Source organism: Acinonyx jubatus, chromosome D4 (assembly GCF_027475565.1).
Source record: "Acinonyx jubatus isolate Ajub_Pintada_27869175 chromosome D4, VMU_Ajub_asm_v1.0, whole genome shotgun sequence".
Lineage (NCBI taxonomy): Eukaryota > Metazoa > Chordata > Mammalia > Carnivora > Felidae > Acinonyx > Acinonyx jubatus.
The window spans coordinates 29,461,366-29,481,843 of record NC_069391.1 but is presented as its reverse complement, the minus strand read 5'-3'; the positions used below and the strand labels follow the sequence as shown (position 1 = coordinate 29,481,843).

Sequence of the window (20,478 nt, the reverse complement as noted above, 5' to 3'; positions counted from 1 at the left end):
ACACAACAGAAGGCTTGCCATTATCATTACCATTGCTATTACTACTACAATTGCTGCTGCCCCACAAAGAAGTCAACTCACTGACATCTTTTTTGGGTTCTAATACTACAGACTGTGTGATCTTTGGTTAAGTCACTCTTTCTACACCAGCATGGATCTAAGGTTAGGACTCTTTTTACAGTTTACTTTTAATATCTGTAAGTCAGTGAGTTAACTACTTTGTTCATTAGTTCCACTAATTTTTTGTGGAGTCTTTTGAATTTTCTACTTATATGTTCATGTCATCTACAAAGATAACTCTTTCTTTCTTTATTAAATGCCTTTTATTTATTTTTCATACCTGACTTCTCTAAGACTTCTATTAAAATGTTGAATATAAGTTGCTGGAGTGGGCATCCTGGTCTTGTTACAGATCTTAGCGGAAAAGCTTTGGGTGGCAAGGTTGAGTAAGATGTTAGTCATTGGCTTTTCATATATGGCTTTTATTATGTTGAGGTAAATTCTATATTTCGTTTTTTTAAAGATTTTTTATCATGAAAACACGTTGAATGTTGTGAGATGATTTTCCTGCAGCTATTGAGATGATCATTGATTTTTGTCATTCATTGGTGTTGTGTATCACATTACTTGTGTATTGTAAACTATCCTTGCATTCCCAGGGATAAAACCACTTGATCATGGTGTATGAGCCTTCTAATAATGTGTTGTTGAATTCAGTTTACTAGCATTTTGCTGAGGAAGTTTTCATCTATATTAATCAGGGATATTGGCATGTAATTTTTTCTTATAATGTTTTTATCCAGTTTTAGTATCAGAGTAATGGCCTCACAAAATGAGTTTGCAAGTATTCTCTGCTTTTCTATTTTTTCTGGAAGAGTTTGAGAAGAATTGTTATTAATTCTTCTTTAAATGTTTGTTTTAATTCACCAGATAAGCCATGTGGTCCTGGACTTTTCTTTCCTGGGAGTTTTTTTTGTTTGTTTGTTTGTTTTTTGTTTTTGTTTTTTTTTTATTGAGTCAATCTCTTTACTCATTATTGATCTTTTCAGATTTTTTATTTCTTCATGATTCAATATTGGTAGGCTGTATGTTTCCAGGAATTTATCCATTATCTAATGTTATCTAATATGTTGGTGTATAACTGTTCACAGCAGTCCCTTATGATTCTCTTTATTTTTGAAGCATCCCTTGTAAATGTCTCTTCTATTGTTTTATTTGTGTTTTACCTTGCTTGCTTTCTTAGTGTAGTAAAAGGTTTTTCAAGTCTGTTTATCTTTTCAAAAGCCAAGTCAGTTTTAATTTTTTTCTATTGTATTTTTGTACTATATTTCATTTATTTCTGCTTTATTATTTCTTTCTTCCACTGGCTTTGGGCTTAGGTTGTTCTTTTCTTAGTTACTTGAGTTGTAAAGTCAGGTTAAGATATCTCTTTCTTTTTTAACGTATATGTTACTGTTACCAGCTTTCTTCTTCCTACTGATTTGGCTCCATCCCATATGTTTTGGTATTTTGTATTTTTTTTAATATGTATTTAAAAATTTTTTTTAATGTTTATTTATTTTTGAAGAGATAGAGCATGAGTGGGGGAGGAGCAGAGAGAGTGGGAGACACAGAATCCGAAGCAGGCTCCAGGCTCTGAGCTGTCAGCACAGAGCCCAATGCGGGGCTCAAACTCACGAACTGTGAGATCATGACCTGAGCCGAAGTTGGATGCTCAACCGACTGAGCCACCCAGGTGCCCCATTTAATGTTTATTTATTTCTGAGAGAGAGCACAAGTGGGGTAGGGGCAGAGAGAGAGGGGGACAGAGGATCCAAAGCAGGCTCTGCACTGACAGCAGCAAGCCTGATGGGGGGCTTGAACTCACAAACCATGAGATCATGACCTAAGCTGGAGTCAGACACTCAAATGACTGAGCCATCCAGGTGCTCTTGGTACCCTGTGTTTTTGTTTATGTTGAGTTATTTTCTTATTTCCCTTTTGATTTCTTCTTTGACCCACTCATTGTTCAAGAGTGTGTTGTTATATTTCCACACATTTGTGAATAAACCCATACATACACAGTTAATTGATCTTTTTAACAAAGGTACCAAGAGTACCCATGGAGAAATGATAGATTCCCAAAGATGATGTTTAAGAAACTGAATATCCACATTCAAAAGAATGTTATAGCTTATATCATATACAAAATATATACGATACATATATCACATACAAAAATGAGCTCAAAATGGATATAGGATCTGAAAGTGTGAAACTCCTCAAAGAAAACAGGAAAACTTCATGACATTGGTCTTGACAGTAATTTCTTAGATTTATCATCAACATGCAGTCAACAAAATCAAAAAATACACTACAAAAATCCTACAACTCAGCAACAAAAAATCAAATAACGAACTTAAGAAATGGTGCAAGGACTTGAAGAGGAATTTCTCCAAAGAGAACATAAAATCGCCAACAGACACAGGAAAATATGCTTGGCATCCCTAATTTCCTCCCAGAAAAACAAAGATAACAAGTGTTGGTGAGAACATGGGGAAATTAGAACCCACGTACATTGTTGATACAAATATAAGATAATGCTGTCACTATGGAAATCAGTACAGAGGTTCCTCAAAAAATTAAAAATAAAACTACCAAATGATCTAGCAATCCCACTCCTGGGTATATATCCAAAATAATTGATAACCGGATGTCAAAGAGATAGCTGCACTCTCATCCTCACTATGGTATTCAAAAAGCCAAAATATGAAAGCAACCTAAATGTCCATCAGTGAATGAATGAAGAAAATGTGACATATGCATACAATATTTGACTTTAAAACAGAAGGAAATGCTGTTATATGCAATTACATGACTGAATCTGGAGAACATCATGCTAAGTGAAATAAATATGTTACAGGACAAATACTGCATGATTCCACTTACATGAGACATCCAAAATAGTCAAGCTCATAGAAACAGAGTAGAATAGTAATTTCGAGGGGATGGAAGGAGGGAGATAAGGGGAGCTGTTCCTCAACAGGTATTAAGTTTCAGTTATACAACATGTATACATTATAGAGATCTGCTGTACATCATGTATTAATACTGTACCACACACCTATAAAAAATTAAGATAGATTTCATGTTAAGTGTTTTTACCATAATGAAAAAAAAATGAGTATCTAGGATTAGATAGCTAACCTTGAAAGTGCTACCTAATCTACTAGCGAATCTCTAATTGTACCTTTTTCATGGAAAAGTACTTTCTTGGTTTTCCAATCTGATAATACCCCTTTTAGATAGATCACATTTTCTAGCCTTGGATTTTCTAAACTATGTAGATATTTTAACAGGGGAAATCTGAGAGAATTTTTCTAATGCTACCTATTGAAGAGACTGAGGTCAAATGAGATTCAGTAATATACCAGTTTTTATAGTTTCTCAGTGACATAATTTGGATGAGGATGCTGATCTTCAAATTCCCATTCCACTGGTTCTGCTTATGCCTACTAAGGAAAAAGTTTGAGTATTAAATGTGTGTCTTTATTCTCCCTTCTCACATCATCTCTAAGTTTTCTTTGGTAGCTCTATTCAAAAAGAAAAAGGAATTGATATTTTCAGGCTTTATTGAAGAATAGAAAATAAATTAATGTTTTAATCAAAACCATAGAAATATACATATTTTAATCCTCAGGAAAATATATTTGACAGGTAAAATACAGCATTTCCTAGTAACAATGTTTTTTTTTATTTCATCAGTAATATGGATTAAATGTCCAAGAAAACTGACCTTACGATTTTTTTTTGCTTCATATAGAACTAATTTTTAGTCCTAAATATATAAATTCTGGGAAATGTACTTAGAGATAGAGTTGGAATTTTTTCAAGTAGAATGTAAACAAAATGTATAAATTCAAATCATTTAAACAATTTTAATTATAGATTAATCTCCAAATTTCAAGAGAAACAGATATTCTTGCAACAAATTTGGATGAATGATACACTGTCTTGTTACTTGCTATAAAAATTTTTAATTTTAAGATAAAATGTTTTACATTAGGTTTGATAATGATTATCTGCTACCAAAGAAGAAAAATTAAGCTCTATTACTGCAACTTTTCTGAAGACTGAAATTATGACAAAATAAAAAGTTAAAAACAAACTACTGAAAAGTAAAATGCTCTGACTTAGGCATAATCACTATTAAAACATTATATTCTTTGTATCTGAAAAAAAATCTTGACTAAATTAAGTACTATCTCTTTCTCTCTCTCTCTCTCTCTCTCTCGCGCGCGCGCGCACACACACACACACACACACACACACACCTAACAGATATATCTAGCGTTCATGTATATGTATGTGTGTGAGTAATCAAATTACCTCTTTCTTCACCATTTTTTGTGAATTTTTACAATATCTATAAAATATTCACCATTCATGGATATCCTATGACAAGGCCCTTAAGTAAAAAAAAATAAAAAAGCATGGCTATTGGCCCATGTACATCTAGGAATTTTCTATATATATACATATACATACTATCACCATATAGAATGGAATAAAACACTTGAATTCCTAAGTTCTATAGTCAATAACTTATTTTCTTTTCACAAAATTCATATGATTTTTGTATTGCATAGACACTGCTATGAAAGAAAACATTTGCAGTAGATATTGTATAAGGAGAGTGAAGTAATAGCACCCGAGAGGTACATCAGGTTCTAAATTTAGAAATATTGGTGTAGTTGTTTGAGTGGTGTAAATTTTTATTCCATTAAACTCATCCCCAGAGGCAATCATTAATTCTTTGTAATGTTCTATCATTTAGAGAATATTATAAGACAAGAAGATGCTAAACAGCATAGAGATAACTGCAAACATGAGCATGGAAGAACTAAGGAAAGATATGTAGAAAAAGAACACTTATAAAGGTCTTTTTGGAAGTACAAGGGAACCTTGGTGAAGATTTTTCATGGTTTTATTATTTAAGGTCTATGATATATACTCAGTTTTAATTTTGCTGATTTACATAATGTTTAAGCATGGGATGGTATACAAGAAACCATCATTTAGGTCATACGTAAACCTTGTCTGCTGGTCATCCAAATTCATCAAAATATTCTCTGTCCAACCTCTGTGTACAATGCATTAGTTTTTGCAATGAGTTAAAATGTCTTTAAATTATTATCAATTCAGTTTTCTAGATTTAGAAACATTTCTTATTATTGGTACCATAGCATATAATTTAAAATAGTAAATTATTTGCATGGAAATTTAATAGATTTTCCATTTTGTTTGCAATTAATTCATATAACTACGGAGAGTAGGAGATGGTCACATCATTTTCCCCATAAATATCTTGCTGTATACTCTAGAGAAACCAGAGGTAGCAAAGATATTAGTAAATCTAGATTTTATTATGAGGCAATTGTAAGAATTTTGCTCCACTAATGAAAGGGGATTGACTCAACTTTGAGCCATTCTTGAATTGTATATATAACTACGTTTCCTAAAAAAAAAAAAAAAGTGCATGACTTCCATCCATACAAGTATTAAACTTTATTTGTGCATTTGGTTAGACATAAGTCACATAAAGAAAAAGAAATTATTTATTTAGACTTTAATTATTATTCTATATTTTAATATTTCTATTTCTCACATTATTATACTATTATATATCATATGCTAATATAAGTATTAAATTATCAAAAGACTACATTTGAGAATAAAATAAACTATTTCTTCTGTATATATTCAATATTGAAATTAATGTGAATCACTAAAAATATTATTACATATGAAAACAACATTTCACATTCTGGTGCTGTGAATAAAAATAATCCAGTTGGTTGAAAGGGCTATTTATTTGCTTTATTATCTGAGTAGTGGCAAACATTTAAGAAAGCAGTTTTTATATCTGTGGTCCTAATTCCATATCAGAAACATCAATAATAGTAATAAAATAAAGAAAAATTTAAAAAAATTATTAGATATATTTAAAATATATGTCACTACTTGTGGATATATTCAATCTTATTTCTAGGAGGTATCAAGTACTTTCATGAAAAAAGCCAATAGTAAATCACTGAAAAGAGACAGAAAAGTTAGAAGTTATCTACTGAGAAGTCATATACCACATTACTGCACAACCAGGAAAATCTTTTAAAAGCAATGGCAAAATACAAAAATATTTCAATACAATAATAATTCATATTACTACTCAAATAATCAACAAAATATTTCTAAATTGAAATAACAGCAATAGCAAAATCACCCAATATTTATTTGCCACTAACGATTTTCTAAACACTTTTCTTGTATTGTCATTTAATCCTCATACCAGTCGTAACATGTTGTCTCTGTTTAACTGAACATAGAGCTGTTAAGCTAACAGGAGAAAATTTTCAAAAATAATGGTAAAAGCAGACTTTCAATCTGAATTTAAATCTCATAGCACACTAGGATTTAGACCAAGATTTTGTGGCTTAATTGTTCTGGGATTTGGGGAAATTGTTCTTTAACACCTCGCCTCAGTTTCTTCATAGCATCATTACTTTATCTGCAAAAATGTACAGTTCTGTTAAAATTACATAAAATTACATCACATATGTAAAGTTCCCACTCTACAATTTTTTAAGAAAAGCAGTTGTTCAATGCATAACTTCTTGGCTCCATTAGTCTCAAAGGAACCTGTCCTGCTACTACTCTTCCCACTGCTGATAGCCTTTAGTGTGTCTCTTCACAAATATTGCACTCTGATTAGTAAGTCATAGGAGTTGTATTTGCAGGAATATGCTATAGAAAACAAAAATACGGAAACTGAAAATATGCATTTGAATCCTAGCTCAACCATCATGTCATCATGAAGGAGGGACAAGAAAAGAATATAAAACACAGAACTCAAGGCAGAATGGGAAAGTACCATCTCACATCCAAATATCATTAATTCTAAAAAGCATTAGAAAAAATGAAGTATGCCTGGAGACAAGGTAAAGATTCATCTATTTATCTATCTATGATATTATTAAGGAATCAGCTCTAGTTAACACGATAGTTTCCAAAATATTTCATGCTTTCCCCTTATTTTTATGTATGTCATCAAGAAATACCTCTAAAGGAGTGTCTGGGTTGTTCAGTCGATTAAGCCTCCTACCTGGGCTCAGGTCATAATCTCACAGTTCGAGCCCCACCGTAGGGCTCTGTGCTGACAGCTCAGAGCCTGGAGCCCACTTTGGATTCTGTGTCTCCCTCACTCTCTGCCCTTCTCCCACTCATGCTCTGTCTCTCTCTGTCTCTCAAAAATAAATAAAAATGTTAAAAAATTAAAAAAAAAAAAAAGAAATACCTCTAGGGATGCCTGGGTGGCTCAGTCAGTTGAGTGACCGACTTCAGCCCAGGTCATGATCCTGTGCTTCATGGGTTTGAGCCCCGCATCGGGCTCTGTGTTGATGGCTCAGAGCCTGGAGCCTTCTTCAGATTCTGTTTCTCTCTCTCTCTGTCCCTCCCCCACTCTCTGTCTCCCATAAATAAACAAACATTAAAAAAATGTAAAGAAATACTTCTATAATTCCTTTTTTTTTTACATTTCAATTAATCAGTTTACAGTATCTTAAATTCTGCTAAGAATTGAATAGAATAAGAGAAAACTGACATCTAGTGTCAAATAAATCATATAATGGTGAGTACAGAGATAAAGATTACTAGAAAATTGTTTCATGTATGGTTTCTGCAAGTAGTGAATATTGATAACAGGCCAATTGGTTTTGCAATGTTTTACTTTGATACTGATAGTTTAAAAAAAATTATTTTGAACGAGACTGAAAGTGGGGGCAGAGGGAGAGGGAGAATCACAAGCAGGCTCTATGCTCAGCACAGAGCCAGACATGGGGCTTGATCTCATGATGGTGAGATGGTGCCTGACACAGGTCTGGATCTCACCACTGTGAGATCATGACCTGAGCCAAGAGTCTGTTGTTTAACCCAATGATCCACCCAGGTGCCAGACATTGATACTCTTTAAAGCAGTCATCCTCATATATATAAAAGGAGATTTCAATGAATGAGAGTTGCAGGTCAAATGATATAATACTAGCAAATCCACACACACACACAAATCATGCTTATACATTATTGAAATACCCTAGTCTAAATTAGAGGGACTTAGTTTGGTTAACTAGTAATCAGGAGAGTGGGATTTAAGTCTAAGGTTAGTTTAGACAAGTAAACATTACTGAGCTTCAGTGTTTCTTCAGTAGCATAAAGGCACTGAAACAAATTCTAATATCTCAACAAGTTACATTGTATGGTTTTAAAACTCATTAATAAAATGAAAAACAAATATTTTTAATAATGTTAAGTCATATAGACCAAAGTCAATATTGCATTTTATGTGGTATTTTAATCCATGGTAATATAAAATATTACAAATGCCAGAGATATAATATGAAGAAAGATAAGTGATTTCTTGTAATCCTTCATAATGCCCATGTCAACTACTGGGAATTATAAAATAAGAAGTAGTAAACACATTATTTCTGACAAAGAAACTAAATACCAGATATTCTGCTGCTCTGACATTTCAGAAAACTGATACTCAAGATTATATTTTTAAATGCCAGCATGCTATTACTTTATGTGCTATGTGAATGCAGTTGCATGCATTCAAAAAAAATGATGGAATTTAGTTTATCTTAAAACAGAGCATAATACAATAATTATAAGTTAGAATAAAATTAACAGGACTATGTCCATTTTAGTACAAATATAGGGATATACACTTTTCATTCATAATAATTTTGTTATTTTAAATATTTTCTAAACATATGGTTTTACTCTTATTCAAATACATTTTTTATGCATTTTAATTGTCTTATTGTGAAAGCTATGTATCTGAGGGCAATAGAAAGAATTCGGAATTCAAGTGTTACATTATAGAAAAATAATAAACTAAATTTTCTGCAGTAAATTCAAATGAACAATTCTAAGAAATTTTAATGATAGTCACTAAAATCTCAGTCTAGATAATTATATATTTGATTTGAAAAATAAACTGTAGATTTTAAATGTTCTTCTAAAATTTTATGAAAGTACAATAAAATTTATGATAGATTTAGCATACAACACAATAATGATACACAGAAATACTTATTGAATAATTATTACATTAAACTTTTATTATAAAAGGATATAAAACTAGTATTTTTACTTTTATGAAATGTAAGTTTAATAAAACCTGATGGCATATGCAATAAACATTTACAAAATTTAGACGAGTCTATGTAAGTAGAGTGTAAGTATATATGCATATATATATATGTTTGTGTAATGTATATGTGAATGCATATGTGTGTACATATAATGTGTTCTATTTCAGAAATGCTACACTCGAATTTTAGGCTGATTCCTTGGAACTCTTTATTCTAGAAATATATAAGTATCTCTAAAAATTTTAAAGCATATTTAAATCGACCTCTGACTCAGGAGGTAAACCTTGACAGAGGTAAAGATCTTCTACAGAAATTTCTAGTAAGCTAGTACGTACTTACAGAGTAGGTAAATCCGTCACCCCTTAGTAAGATAAAACTTCTCAGAATAAATTGTGTTTAAGTACTATCCATAATTTCCTTAGAAGTCCATGATGTGGCAAGCTTAACAGCCTTTGTTTTTGCAACCTAGTTATTTTTCTCAGGACACGTGTGTTAAAATAATTCAAGAGAAGCTGACAAACTGGGAGGTCTGACAAACTAAAAATTCTATATGTAAAATTCCTTCTCTCTCTCTCTCTCTCTGTATGCATGCACGTGCACCTGTTTCTTTCTCTGTCTCCAACCCCATTGGTTTTTTTCTATAATAGTTGTTATGGATTGGTAAAGACAGGGCGATGCCTTTGGGTGGTTTGCTCTGCCTAGGAAATTAAAACCTGGAACTCCAAAAGAATGAAGGTGACACATCTGAATCCCAGGAGCACATTCTAGTTTTTCCCTACAATTATCAAGTACAGTTTGATCTAAACAATATGCTAAAACTCATGAAAGGCAGATACATTGTATTTATATATCATTTCATACAAATGTTATATTTCACACTAAACAATAAGCCACCTATTACGAATATTTTCCGTATCAATAAAATATATCAAAAATATCAATAAAATATAAATATAAAAAATTAAAAATAAGAATTAAACAACAATAACATTAAAAAATTGTAGGTTAATACCAAAAGCTCACTGGTGTCGATATTTTGAAGTCAATAAAAGAATCACTAATTAGGGAAATAGAAGTTTGAAATGAGAGTCACTACCAATAACATACGATTCAATTCACCAGGAAAATATGATAATTCTAATTTTTATGCACCTAATTAAAAAGATCTCAAATATATAAAGCAAAAATTGACTGAAGTAAAAGGAGACACAGATCCACTATCCTAATGGGAAAATTTAACTCATCTCTCTCTGTAAATGATAGACATTGAATATCAGTAAGAATTTTAAAAGTTCAACATAATCAACACCTAAATATAATTGATAAATTATCCAACTTTACACCTAATAACTAAGAAAATATATACCCTTTTCTCTACCATGCAAGGTCCACTCATGAAAACTGTTCTCATTCAAATCTCGAAAGCAAGTCTCAAGAAATGAAAAAAAATATGTTAAGTTACAAATAAAGAATACACATAGTTTTGGAACATTCTAATTGTTTGGAAATTAATAGCAATCCCTATATAAATTAAAGAATAAATTTTTTAATAAAATCAGAAAGATAAAGAAATGACAAAATTATACAATAAAACTTGTGAATCTAATTAAAATTACAGTAGAGAACTTTCTATAATGCAACTTAGCAAGTTAGAAAAACTAAAACAGAATGTAATAAAATATCAAAGGACAAAGAGAAAATTATAAAAATAAAATTAAAAATATAGGATCAATTTATCAACAAAAGTGAGATTCACAAAATAAGATTCATAAATCTTTAAGATTTACAAACTAAGATCAATGAAGGAAGAGAGAAGGCAAAAAACAGATCACATTAGGAAAGCAAAATAGTGTGAAAAAAGGGGACAGCAATATTAAAAAATAATGGATGGAAATTGTGAAATCTTTATCCCAATAAATTCGAAAAACATAATATTTGCCAAAACTGACTCAAAACAAAAAACTTAAGTATTACTCTAACCATCACAAAACCCAGTATGGTTTTTAAAAATCATCCTACAAAAAAGGGCAGGTCCAAGCAGTCCTACCTTCTACCATTCAAGGAACAAACAAATCAAATTCACCACAATTATTGTAAAGTCCAGAAAGACAACACATCTATGTTACTTTAACCAAATCTCTTAACCTTGGTACCAACATAAAAATAATATTAAAGGTAGAATTATAAGCAAATCTCACATATAAATATAGATGCAAATATTTTAAAATAGATACCTTCACACCAAATTAAGAACAACTAAAGGTGATTATACACCTTGAATAATTTAAACTTACCACAGGAATTTATTGTTTTTTAGTATGAGAAAAAAATTATTATAAACTGACTAATTTGTATATGAGAAAATCAAGTAATCATCCCAATGGTTACCAAAATGGGGATTAAGGAATCACAACCTGTTATGTTAAAAAACATCTCACCAAAATAAACAGAAAATAGAGTTTTCTCAATGTGACAATCCTTAACCATTATAAAACTGGAAAAAAAAACACATAATGTGAAATATTTAAAGTATTTATTTTATGACTAGAAACAAGTAAAAGGCATCCATTTTTACTGATGTCATTTCATATTCTGCTGGAGACACTGTCCAGTGCAAGAAGTCAAAGAAAATTAAGCGGATAGGAAAAAATAAGTCAGATCCTTTTTTATAAATGATATAGTAAAAAGAATCTACAAGTAGATTTATAAAAATTTTAGACTGTACAAAATTATTAAAATTAACAATGGAAAATTTGCTTCTATACAAAATTAATATCTGAAATTTTATTGCACTTTAATGTTAAAACTACAAGCATTTCTAATATTTAATTAAAATACATCACTTAACATAGAAACAAAACCTCTAACGTACCTAAGGGGTAAAATCTAAGAAAATGTGGGTAAAAATTTTACAGAGTAAAATGCATTTATAATATTTATATATAGTTTATATATTTTATGTATAGTTTATATTGAGTATACATAAAAATTACTGATATATATTGGAGGAGATGTTAATAAATCAAGAGATATGTACTCATACTCAATATAACAAGGTCCCATATTTATCATAAATGAGATATAAATTCAATTTAATTCTAATCAAAATTTCAATAGGATTTGGTAGAAATTAATAAACATAAATTTAAGTCATAAAATGCCAAGAATAGTCAAGGAATTCCCAAAGAGTGAGACTTATCTGCCACATAACTTTCAAGTATTATTTTTAAAGATGCCATATATGTCAGTGTCATATGACAGCACTTTAATCAACGCTATTTTCAACCCATGTGACTGCAGAATTTAGAGCTGAGATTATATATAGGATTCCTATAAACTTACACAAAAACCCATAAAGTATCCAGATGATAAATGGACATACACAGAGGCAATTTACAGAGAAGGAAATATGAAAGCCTAATAATTATTTTTATGATATCGCCTATTGAAATGTCAAATACATGTAACTTAAAATATAATTTTTAGCAATTCACACATATGTGATGACGTTGTCAAGAAAGACAAAACATAAAACAAAATTGAGGCTGGTAGTCCTCTAGATGGAAGAAGAGGATGTTGATTTTTGTCAGGGAAAGGCCAGTAGGAATTCTACAATTACCAGAAAGTTCTGGATTAAACGTGAATAGTGGGCACACAAATATTTTTTTCTTATTCCTTATGTGTCACATGTTTCTTATATTTTATGATATATTTTCATATAAAATGCACAATTTAAGGAATATCATGGTAAATTATTTAAAAAAATTAAAAAGACAAAAATGTAGTATAAAAAGTTTCCAGAGAGACCTTGCTTCAGCAGCACATAACACTAAAAGTGGAAAGACACAGAGAAGATTAGCATAGTCCCTGGACAAGGATGACACAAAATGCTTCCAGAGAGAGTAAACCTCTTTACTCATAACAAACTCAACCACAGTAGTATATACTACAGAAACCTAAATAAAACCATTTTCAGAAATGCAAGCAGTGAAAATCTACCATGCAATGACCTTCTAAGAGTGAATTACTCTTAAGTGTATTCTCATACACTAATAAATTCATCAATGAAGAATCATGAAATATAAGAAATAATGATGAGAAAGAAAACTGGTAAAATGTATAGTTAATACTAATAATTATTAACAAAAAACAAAACTCAACAAAACAAAAATGGGCCTTTCTCTGATTTTTCATTCTGAATGGAAATAAATTTGATTCAAGAAAGAGTTAGGTGGTCCCATTTTAGTGTATGGCACAAGATGTATTTTCCACTGCAGGTTCTGCCGGAGTCTTTCATTGGCGATACAGACTGTTCAAATTATACACACACAGCAATTGTGTGTGTGTGTGTGTGTGTGTGTGTGTGTGTGTGTGTGTGGCTGTGCGCACACACTATAGATCCAACAAATCCTAAAGAGAGCATAAGTAGAACACACTGTACCCTCCTTTATACAAAGGTGTTCTGGCTAAGCTTCAGTAAGTACATGTAATATTTTTAATATTTGCTATCTAAATGCTACATGGGAAGATGAAGGGTTATGTTGATCAAATTCTGTATCATTTTAACCATCCTCCTTCCTTGCTTGGCTTTAGTATACACAGGCTGATTAGTAATGTAGTTTCGACTATTGTGCTTACTCACAAGATCACAATTGGGGTTAAAAAGAATAAGAATCTTCATTTTTTTTTCAGCAATTTCAAGGTATTAGTTTCAGAAATCAGGCCTTTTCTAGGTCCAAGTAAGATGTATCTCACATCAAACTTATTTCACATTTGGCCTCTGGCATTAAGGGGAATATAAGGTCCAGCAAGTCCATTGTTTGAGATTTCCTTTGAAATATTAGGCAACAGGTATGGATTGAATTATCTTCCCAGATGCTTTCCTTTAATTCTTTCTGTATGAAATTCTAGGGCTCTGTTATTTAAGACTGCAACATGAAAATAGAGCCAAAAATATATTCTGGTTGTTTTGGAGCAATGAAGTTTAATGAAGGCCCAGTTTATGAAAAATTTGAAGATGGTAAAAAATTGTGAGAAAGACCCTAAAGCACACTTTACGTTGAAATTCTGAAGGCTTAGGGAATGTACCAACTGGAACTGAAGTCATACCATAGAATAAATATTGCATTACTGAATATCTGCTTATATATTTGTATCTTGTGAATATAATGTTGCTGCCATGAAACTATGCGGGTGCTTAATAAAAATCATTTCACTTGAAACATGGGCCAGTGTGGAGCTGTTGCAGATAGAGGCTAGGATATAGGCTGACACAAAGAAAGGGGTTATGAAGTTTAAATGAGGTGAAAAGAAGGAAGCTTCTCTTCTGCCCTCAGCCCTCTCCATGTTTTCTACCCACTTTTCTTTTTTTATTTTTTTACACCAATTCTTGCCAAAATTAAGTTGATACTTGATTTCCTTATCTAGTAATCTATGCATGTAATGCTTACTGGTCATAAGCCTGTAGAAGAGGAAGGGTCAGCGGCAGAATCTCCTTAGACACTATTCCATTTAGAATTTTTCAAAAATAGGATGCTTATGCTTTTGATTTGGTGATGCTGCTAGATTTTGTTTCTGCCACTATTACTGGAAGGAAAAACAACAGTGGTCCTACAAATTTCTAATTTCTATTATGACATATATGCCCAGGGGCATATCACTCTCCCCCCAATGGAGTTGCTTAAGATTTTATACTTCCATAAAACCTGGACTTGGTATAGGAGAAGATGTCTACTCTTGTAATCCAGATGTTTGCCTCATATTCTGCTCTATTTTCAAGGATGATCAAGAGCAGGGACATCCATTCTCTTATGAAAATAGTTTATCCTCAGCTTTTGAGCCATTTACAAGATTCCAATGGAAAAAAAGGATATTTATCATGTGCAAATTACATAATTTTAACATGTTTGAATATTGTAGTCAATTTATATATATGTGCATATATATATATATATATACTTATATACATAGAAAGGGCAGTTTTTGTCAGAAAATATATATTTAAATTAGCTATATTGATAAAAACGACAATTATTGGAAGGATTTAGAGATATTGCTCAGAATCCAAGAAAAGAAATGTAGCACAAATCCATGAGGCTCTGGAATCAGGAAATACAATGTTGAGAACTCAGGCCATAATATAATACAGATGTTTAGGGATTAAAGCTTTGGATAGTGGAAGCTTGTTAATATTGAATCACGAATAGGTCAGTTCTTTATTAACTAGAAAACAATATACAACTGTAGTGAGTTTGTCATAAAGGGTATCCATATTAGATGAAAGGATAGAAATCATCCAAAAATGTTCTCTAACCCCTTCTACGTAAGGATTTCCTTGGTATTCATACATGTATTGAAGGATTGACATTTAATGCTCAAACTATCCATATATGCACACATACACCCCTATATATAACTAATTGATTGAAGTTTTCATTTTCCTGATCATTTTTTTTACATATAAACAAAACTTGCATTCTTCTCTATTATAAAGTTGAAAGTTGCTTGGATTTTCTTAAGTTACTATGTAACTTTGATAATGTAGGCTTTCCAAATACTAGAAGACATGAACTATATTATTTTTCTTAAAAAAATGCTTCATGTTTGACATTGTCAACGTAGGTTTGATGGCTAAGTCACTTACTATTGAATTTTGGTACTTCAGGTTAAGGGAATTTAAGATTTTCTATAGAAGAGGTGACAGTCATTCTGCAGCAGTTCTTGAAAGCTGATGAAACCACCTAAGTGACAAAAATGGGGTCCGGTTGAAGCGAACCAATTTTGTAAACTGGGGGAAGGGAGGATGGCTAAGTGGATAAAGCATTATTAATACAGTTCTAAGTAGGGTTCAATTTCACAAGAGATGTCAGAAATCCAAAACCACTACTCTGTGGGTTTACAGTGTGAAGTTTTCTAAAGTTTCCTTCTGAAGTATACAAAAAGTTTGCCTACCAATAAGATGGGATTAACCTAAGGCCCATAAACATCCAGAATTTTATTTGTATTATTTGTATTTGTATTATTTTTTACACAAAGTTTGGTCTCTTTGAGAACATGTTAAATCCAGAGAAGAGACGAAAGTAATTCTTAAGAAACATTACTCAAATTCCCTTGGCAACATATATCTTTGTCAAGTCACAAAAAATAATTTGCTAAATCTTGGATTATTCTTTTTTAAAAATAAGAGGGGAGTAATCATTTTAAGATAGAGAATTGCTCAAAAGCTTATAAATAATGTGGAATATCCATTTATCTCTCCTGGTCTTTTTTCAGTAATTTTGGTATTTTTCATCGTGCTCTGTAAGATCTATTTTTAATCTATTGGACAATAATTCATGAGAAATTTGGAAGAACTCTGGTGTTTTGATCTTGAATTCAATATGGCATCTGGAGAGATCTAATAATTTTTAATAAAGCAAAGCTTCCATTTCAACCTTCTCCTTGTTAAATGATTTATTTTTAAAATTTTTCTAAATTTAAATTTTTTTTTCTTATTTGAGAGATAAGAGAGAGAGCAAGAGCAGGGAGGGACAGAGAGAGAGAGAGGAAGAGAGAAGATCTCAAGTAGCCTCTGCGCTGACAGCCAGGCTCAAACTCACAAATCATGAGGTCATTATCTGAGTGGAAATGAAGCGTCCTACTCTTAACCCACTGAGTCACCCAGGTGCCCATTCTTGTCAAATGGTTTAAATGAAACTCGTGACTTCTTCAGACTAATCTGGAGCCTCATACGTGATAAAATCAAAATTGCCTATGGAGATAAAGTATAATATGTTACAAATGAATAATATTTTTAGGAGAGAATATTGAGGGGGGTAACCAAAGTGTAACTCCTAGTTTTCTTATTAGACAAAAGTATCAGAGAAAAAATAACAGGAAATCTACTGAAGGTGCTGAATCTGTTCAAGAATTAACTTTATGGTTCTCAAAAAGTTATAAGCTAAATTTATACATTTCCTAAGTTATTACATGCAAAAGGAGATAGTTGCCACAGTAATTACATTTGTAATTCCTATAGCTGGCAATAACCAGAGAAGGAAGTTTCATGGTGTATAGAGAGGGTAAAAGAACATGGAATGGTGAAGTTCAGCCTTTGGATAAAGGAAGTGAAAAAAAAAAAAGCCTGGGCATTCGAAATATATTTTTGTGGAGAAAAAAGGTAAGATGTGGTTTTTACTGATACCACAATTAAGCACCACACGATATGTTTGAAAATCTAATGATTTATCTAAATAAAAGCATCCTTAAGACAATTTCAATATAAATCATGTCCAAAATATTTACCTTGAATGTTCCTTGGAATGCCTATGTGAGTATGTCAAGTGATATGGATCACTACCTTTCAGCGTAGGGATTTTTATGTAATTGAACCACAGTTGATATACAATTTTAATTTTACATTAGGTTCAGGTGTACAACAATGTTTCAACACAAATAGGACACTTTGGCTTTGACTAGCTATAACTTTTAGAAGATGTTCTCCTTAGATCCAGGATTGCACAAATATCAGTATCTCTTCAACTTCAAATATATGCAAAACCAGAAAAAAATGGGAAGATGGAAATTAATGTGTACTGCTGATTCCCAGTTCAAGCATAGATCTGGAGATATGAATGAATGAATGTTAAAGTTGATAAAGAACTGAAAAGCTGGGTAGAGAGAGTGGCCTAAGATTGAGGAAAAGCAGCAACCTCTCTGGTAGCAGTTGTTTACCACTATGGTCAGAAAGTAGGCTATGGGGCAGATTTTTTTTTTAATTTTTTTTTAACATTTATTTATTTTTGAGACAGAAAGAGACAGAGCATGAATGGGGGAGGGGCAGAGAGAGAGGGAGACACAGAATCGGAAGCAGGCTCCAGGCTCTGAGCCATCAGCCCAGAGCCTGACGCGGGGCTCGAACTCACGGACCGCAAGATCGGGACCTGAGCTGAAGTCGGACGCTCAACCGACTGAGCCACCCAGGCGCCCCAGATTTTTTTCTCTAACACATTGCCATGGGAACATCATTGCCTACTCCTGCTCTTTCTGGGCAGAAAAAAGATACAAAACTAACATCATGCTAGCACCAGAATTGTTGTGAGGTGCAGGTAGCAATTAATGCAGGATGATTATTCTTCTCATGACCTTTATTCAAGGCTTACAGCCAAACCAGGAGAACAGCTTTAATGGGAATCATTTGCTAAACCACCTAATGAAAGTGAAACAAAGATGATCAAGATTATGACTATGTGAAGTCTCCCACCCATCAGAAGCCCTACTGTAATTCAATGTAGGTAAAGTGTATTAAGAATTTTAAAACAATGCATTTTTCATTTATCGATTTTTTTCTTTTATTCATATCATTTATTGTTTCCTTTAGAATTTTTATAGACTTTTTGTGTGTGTATGCACAGTAGTAATCCTATAATTGTTATATTTTCTCCCATTTACTACTTCTAAGGACAATATACTCTAGTATAGAATTTAATTTTTTTTTGGTTTGAATTATTTTATTTCTGATAGTTCCCAATTAATTTCATATTGTTGTCTTACCTTCTCATTAATCATTGCTCGTAAAAAAGTAGCAAAAAAGAAAAAGCTGTATGCCAATTGATTCAGTTGATTTACCAGGGAAAGTAACTTCCTCTTAGGAAGAGAAATTCACTTTGTCTTAAAGTACGTTAACAGAATAATGGGGTAGTTGAGCATGAAAGATGAGGCCTTCTAAACATAACCCAGATAGAAGGTGTTTACTTTACAAAAAGTCAATTTCTCTACGTAAGAAACAAATAGGAATTTTTTTTTTGGAGTTGGGGTTGGGGGTGGAGAGGGAAGGTGATGGTTAATGCTGGAGAAAGTTATCCTAAGAGGCAAGAGTAAGACACCAATAAAGGGCATAATAAAGCCAGGGAAAAATTATCTTTTATGTGTAATGGACATCTAATTTTAGGAGAGTGATATTTAGTATGTAAGGTCTTTGTTGCCACATCTATTGTTATCATCTGCTAGCCCCATACTTACAAAGAAAGACATTTGTACCGCTAGTTTTGTTTAATGGCATAAATGATGTTTAATTGGGAAAATGGTAATTATAAAGAGGACAGAGAAGAAATTCCAAAAGGGGGCTTAAGGTGAGCAACACTTGTGAAACAAGCTTATAAATGAATTAACCATTAATATTAATGCTGAAGGCCTAGAATCACCTGGAATATGTTTATTTCATAAAGAGCTCTTTAATTTTCAAACAAACAGAGTTTTTATTTGTTGCCTCTGATTTTCTTTAATAAAGGAAATGATCTGGAAAAAAAAAGAATGGCCATCAACTATATTCAGCATGCTCTGTTTATCTCTTCAGAAACTTCTCCTTCATGATGTTTTCCCCCCATCACCCCAGTGAAACATGCAGTAAGTATGTCTGTGTCTCAAATATCTTCTTAGAGGGTACATCAGTCATATTGGTTTGGGACCCACCTTAATGACCTCATTTAGCCATAATCACCTACATAATTTACTTATCTCCAAATACAGACACATTCTGAGATACTGGGGGTTAGGATTTCAACATTTGAATTTGGAGGGACACAATTATGCCCATGAAAAGGGACATATGAAACTAGTTTATTTCACAGATTTAATCACTCAGAATCCTAAAGTGCTGGGTTTGGAACTCACAGCTTCAGTAGAGGAATAGAAGAATTTTACCATCTGATGTGACTCTGCTCTGATTATATTTTAGGACTACCATGAAGATATACTAAAAATTCTAACAACCTGGAGGAGTCTAAAATCCCATTCAGTTGCAAATCTTCCTGTCATGGGAGTTGATTGCCAGCTCTAATTTTGAGTGAACGCATTAAACATGATGGTGAAAATATCAATTAAAAAAATCTACTCTCCATACTATGTGTGTCTATTTCCATTTGTGTTCTTCCCTAACTTACATTCCACCTACACAGAGTTGTTTGTGGCTTCTATTTTGTCAAACTCTTAAAACATTCTTAGTTAAAATCATCTATTTTTTTTTCTACTATCCTACCTTGACCTTGTCTTCAGCTCTTGCTCCTTAAAGATTGGGATGTGGGGGGACACTTCTCTCCTTTACCACATAATTCTTTTGTCAGGAATTTCAGGATTTCCTCAAAGTTTGCAGTTCTATGTTTGACATTCTCTAATTTCAACACTGATGTTTTTCATTTTATATTCTCATATTTTTGTAATTTGGGTTGGTTCTTGTATGGATTTGAAAACTTACACTTATTCTAGGCTATTATTCCCAAGAATTCCCCCATTACAAGGTTTGTATCTA

At 32.1% G+C, this 20,478-nt stretch overlaps 1 protein-coding gene and 1 non-coding gene across 11 annotated transcripts in view; both read left to right on the top strand.

The window, feature by feature from the left end:
- The window catches only part of CYLC2 (cylicin 2), a 42,939-nt gene extending 22,867 nt beyond the window's left edge, over positions 1 to 20,072 (top strand). For 4 of the 10 annotated variants that reach the window (XM_027039579.2, XM_027039583.2, XM_053204862.1 and 1 more), the window contains 5 exons: positions 4,629 to 4,697; positions 6,833 to 6,977; positions 18,329 to 18,462; positions 19,462 to 19,577; positions 19,909 to 20,072. The gene's annotated coding sequence lies outside the window, so the exon portion shown is untranslated. Of the gene's footprint in view, positions 1 to 4,628; positions 4,698 to 6,832; positions 6,978 to 17,211; positions 17,353 to 18,328; positions 18,463 to 19,461; positions 19,578 to 19,908 lie in introns of all 10 variants that reach the window. The other 6 variants (XM_027039581.2, XM_027039582.2, XM_053204858.1 and 3 more) reach the window with 5 other exon arrangements.
- LOC113593713 (U6 spliceosomal RNA) lies at positions 13,003 to 13,108 on the top strand. The gene has a single exon (XR_003414022.1). It is a non-coding gene; the product is annotated as a U6 spliceosomal RNA (small nuclear RNA).
- Positions 20,073 to 20,478: the final 406 nt, after the last annotated feature.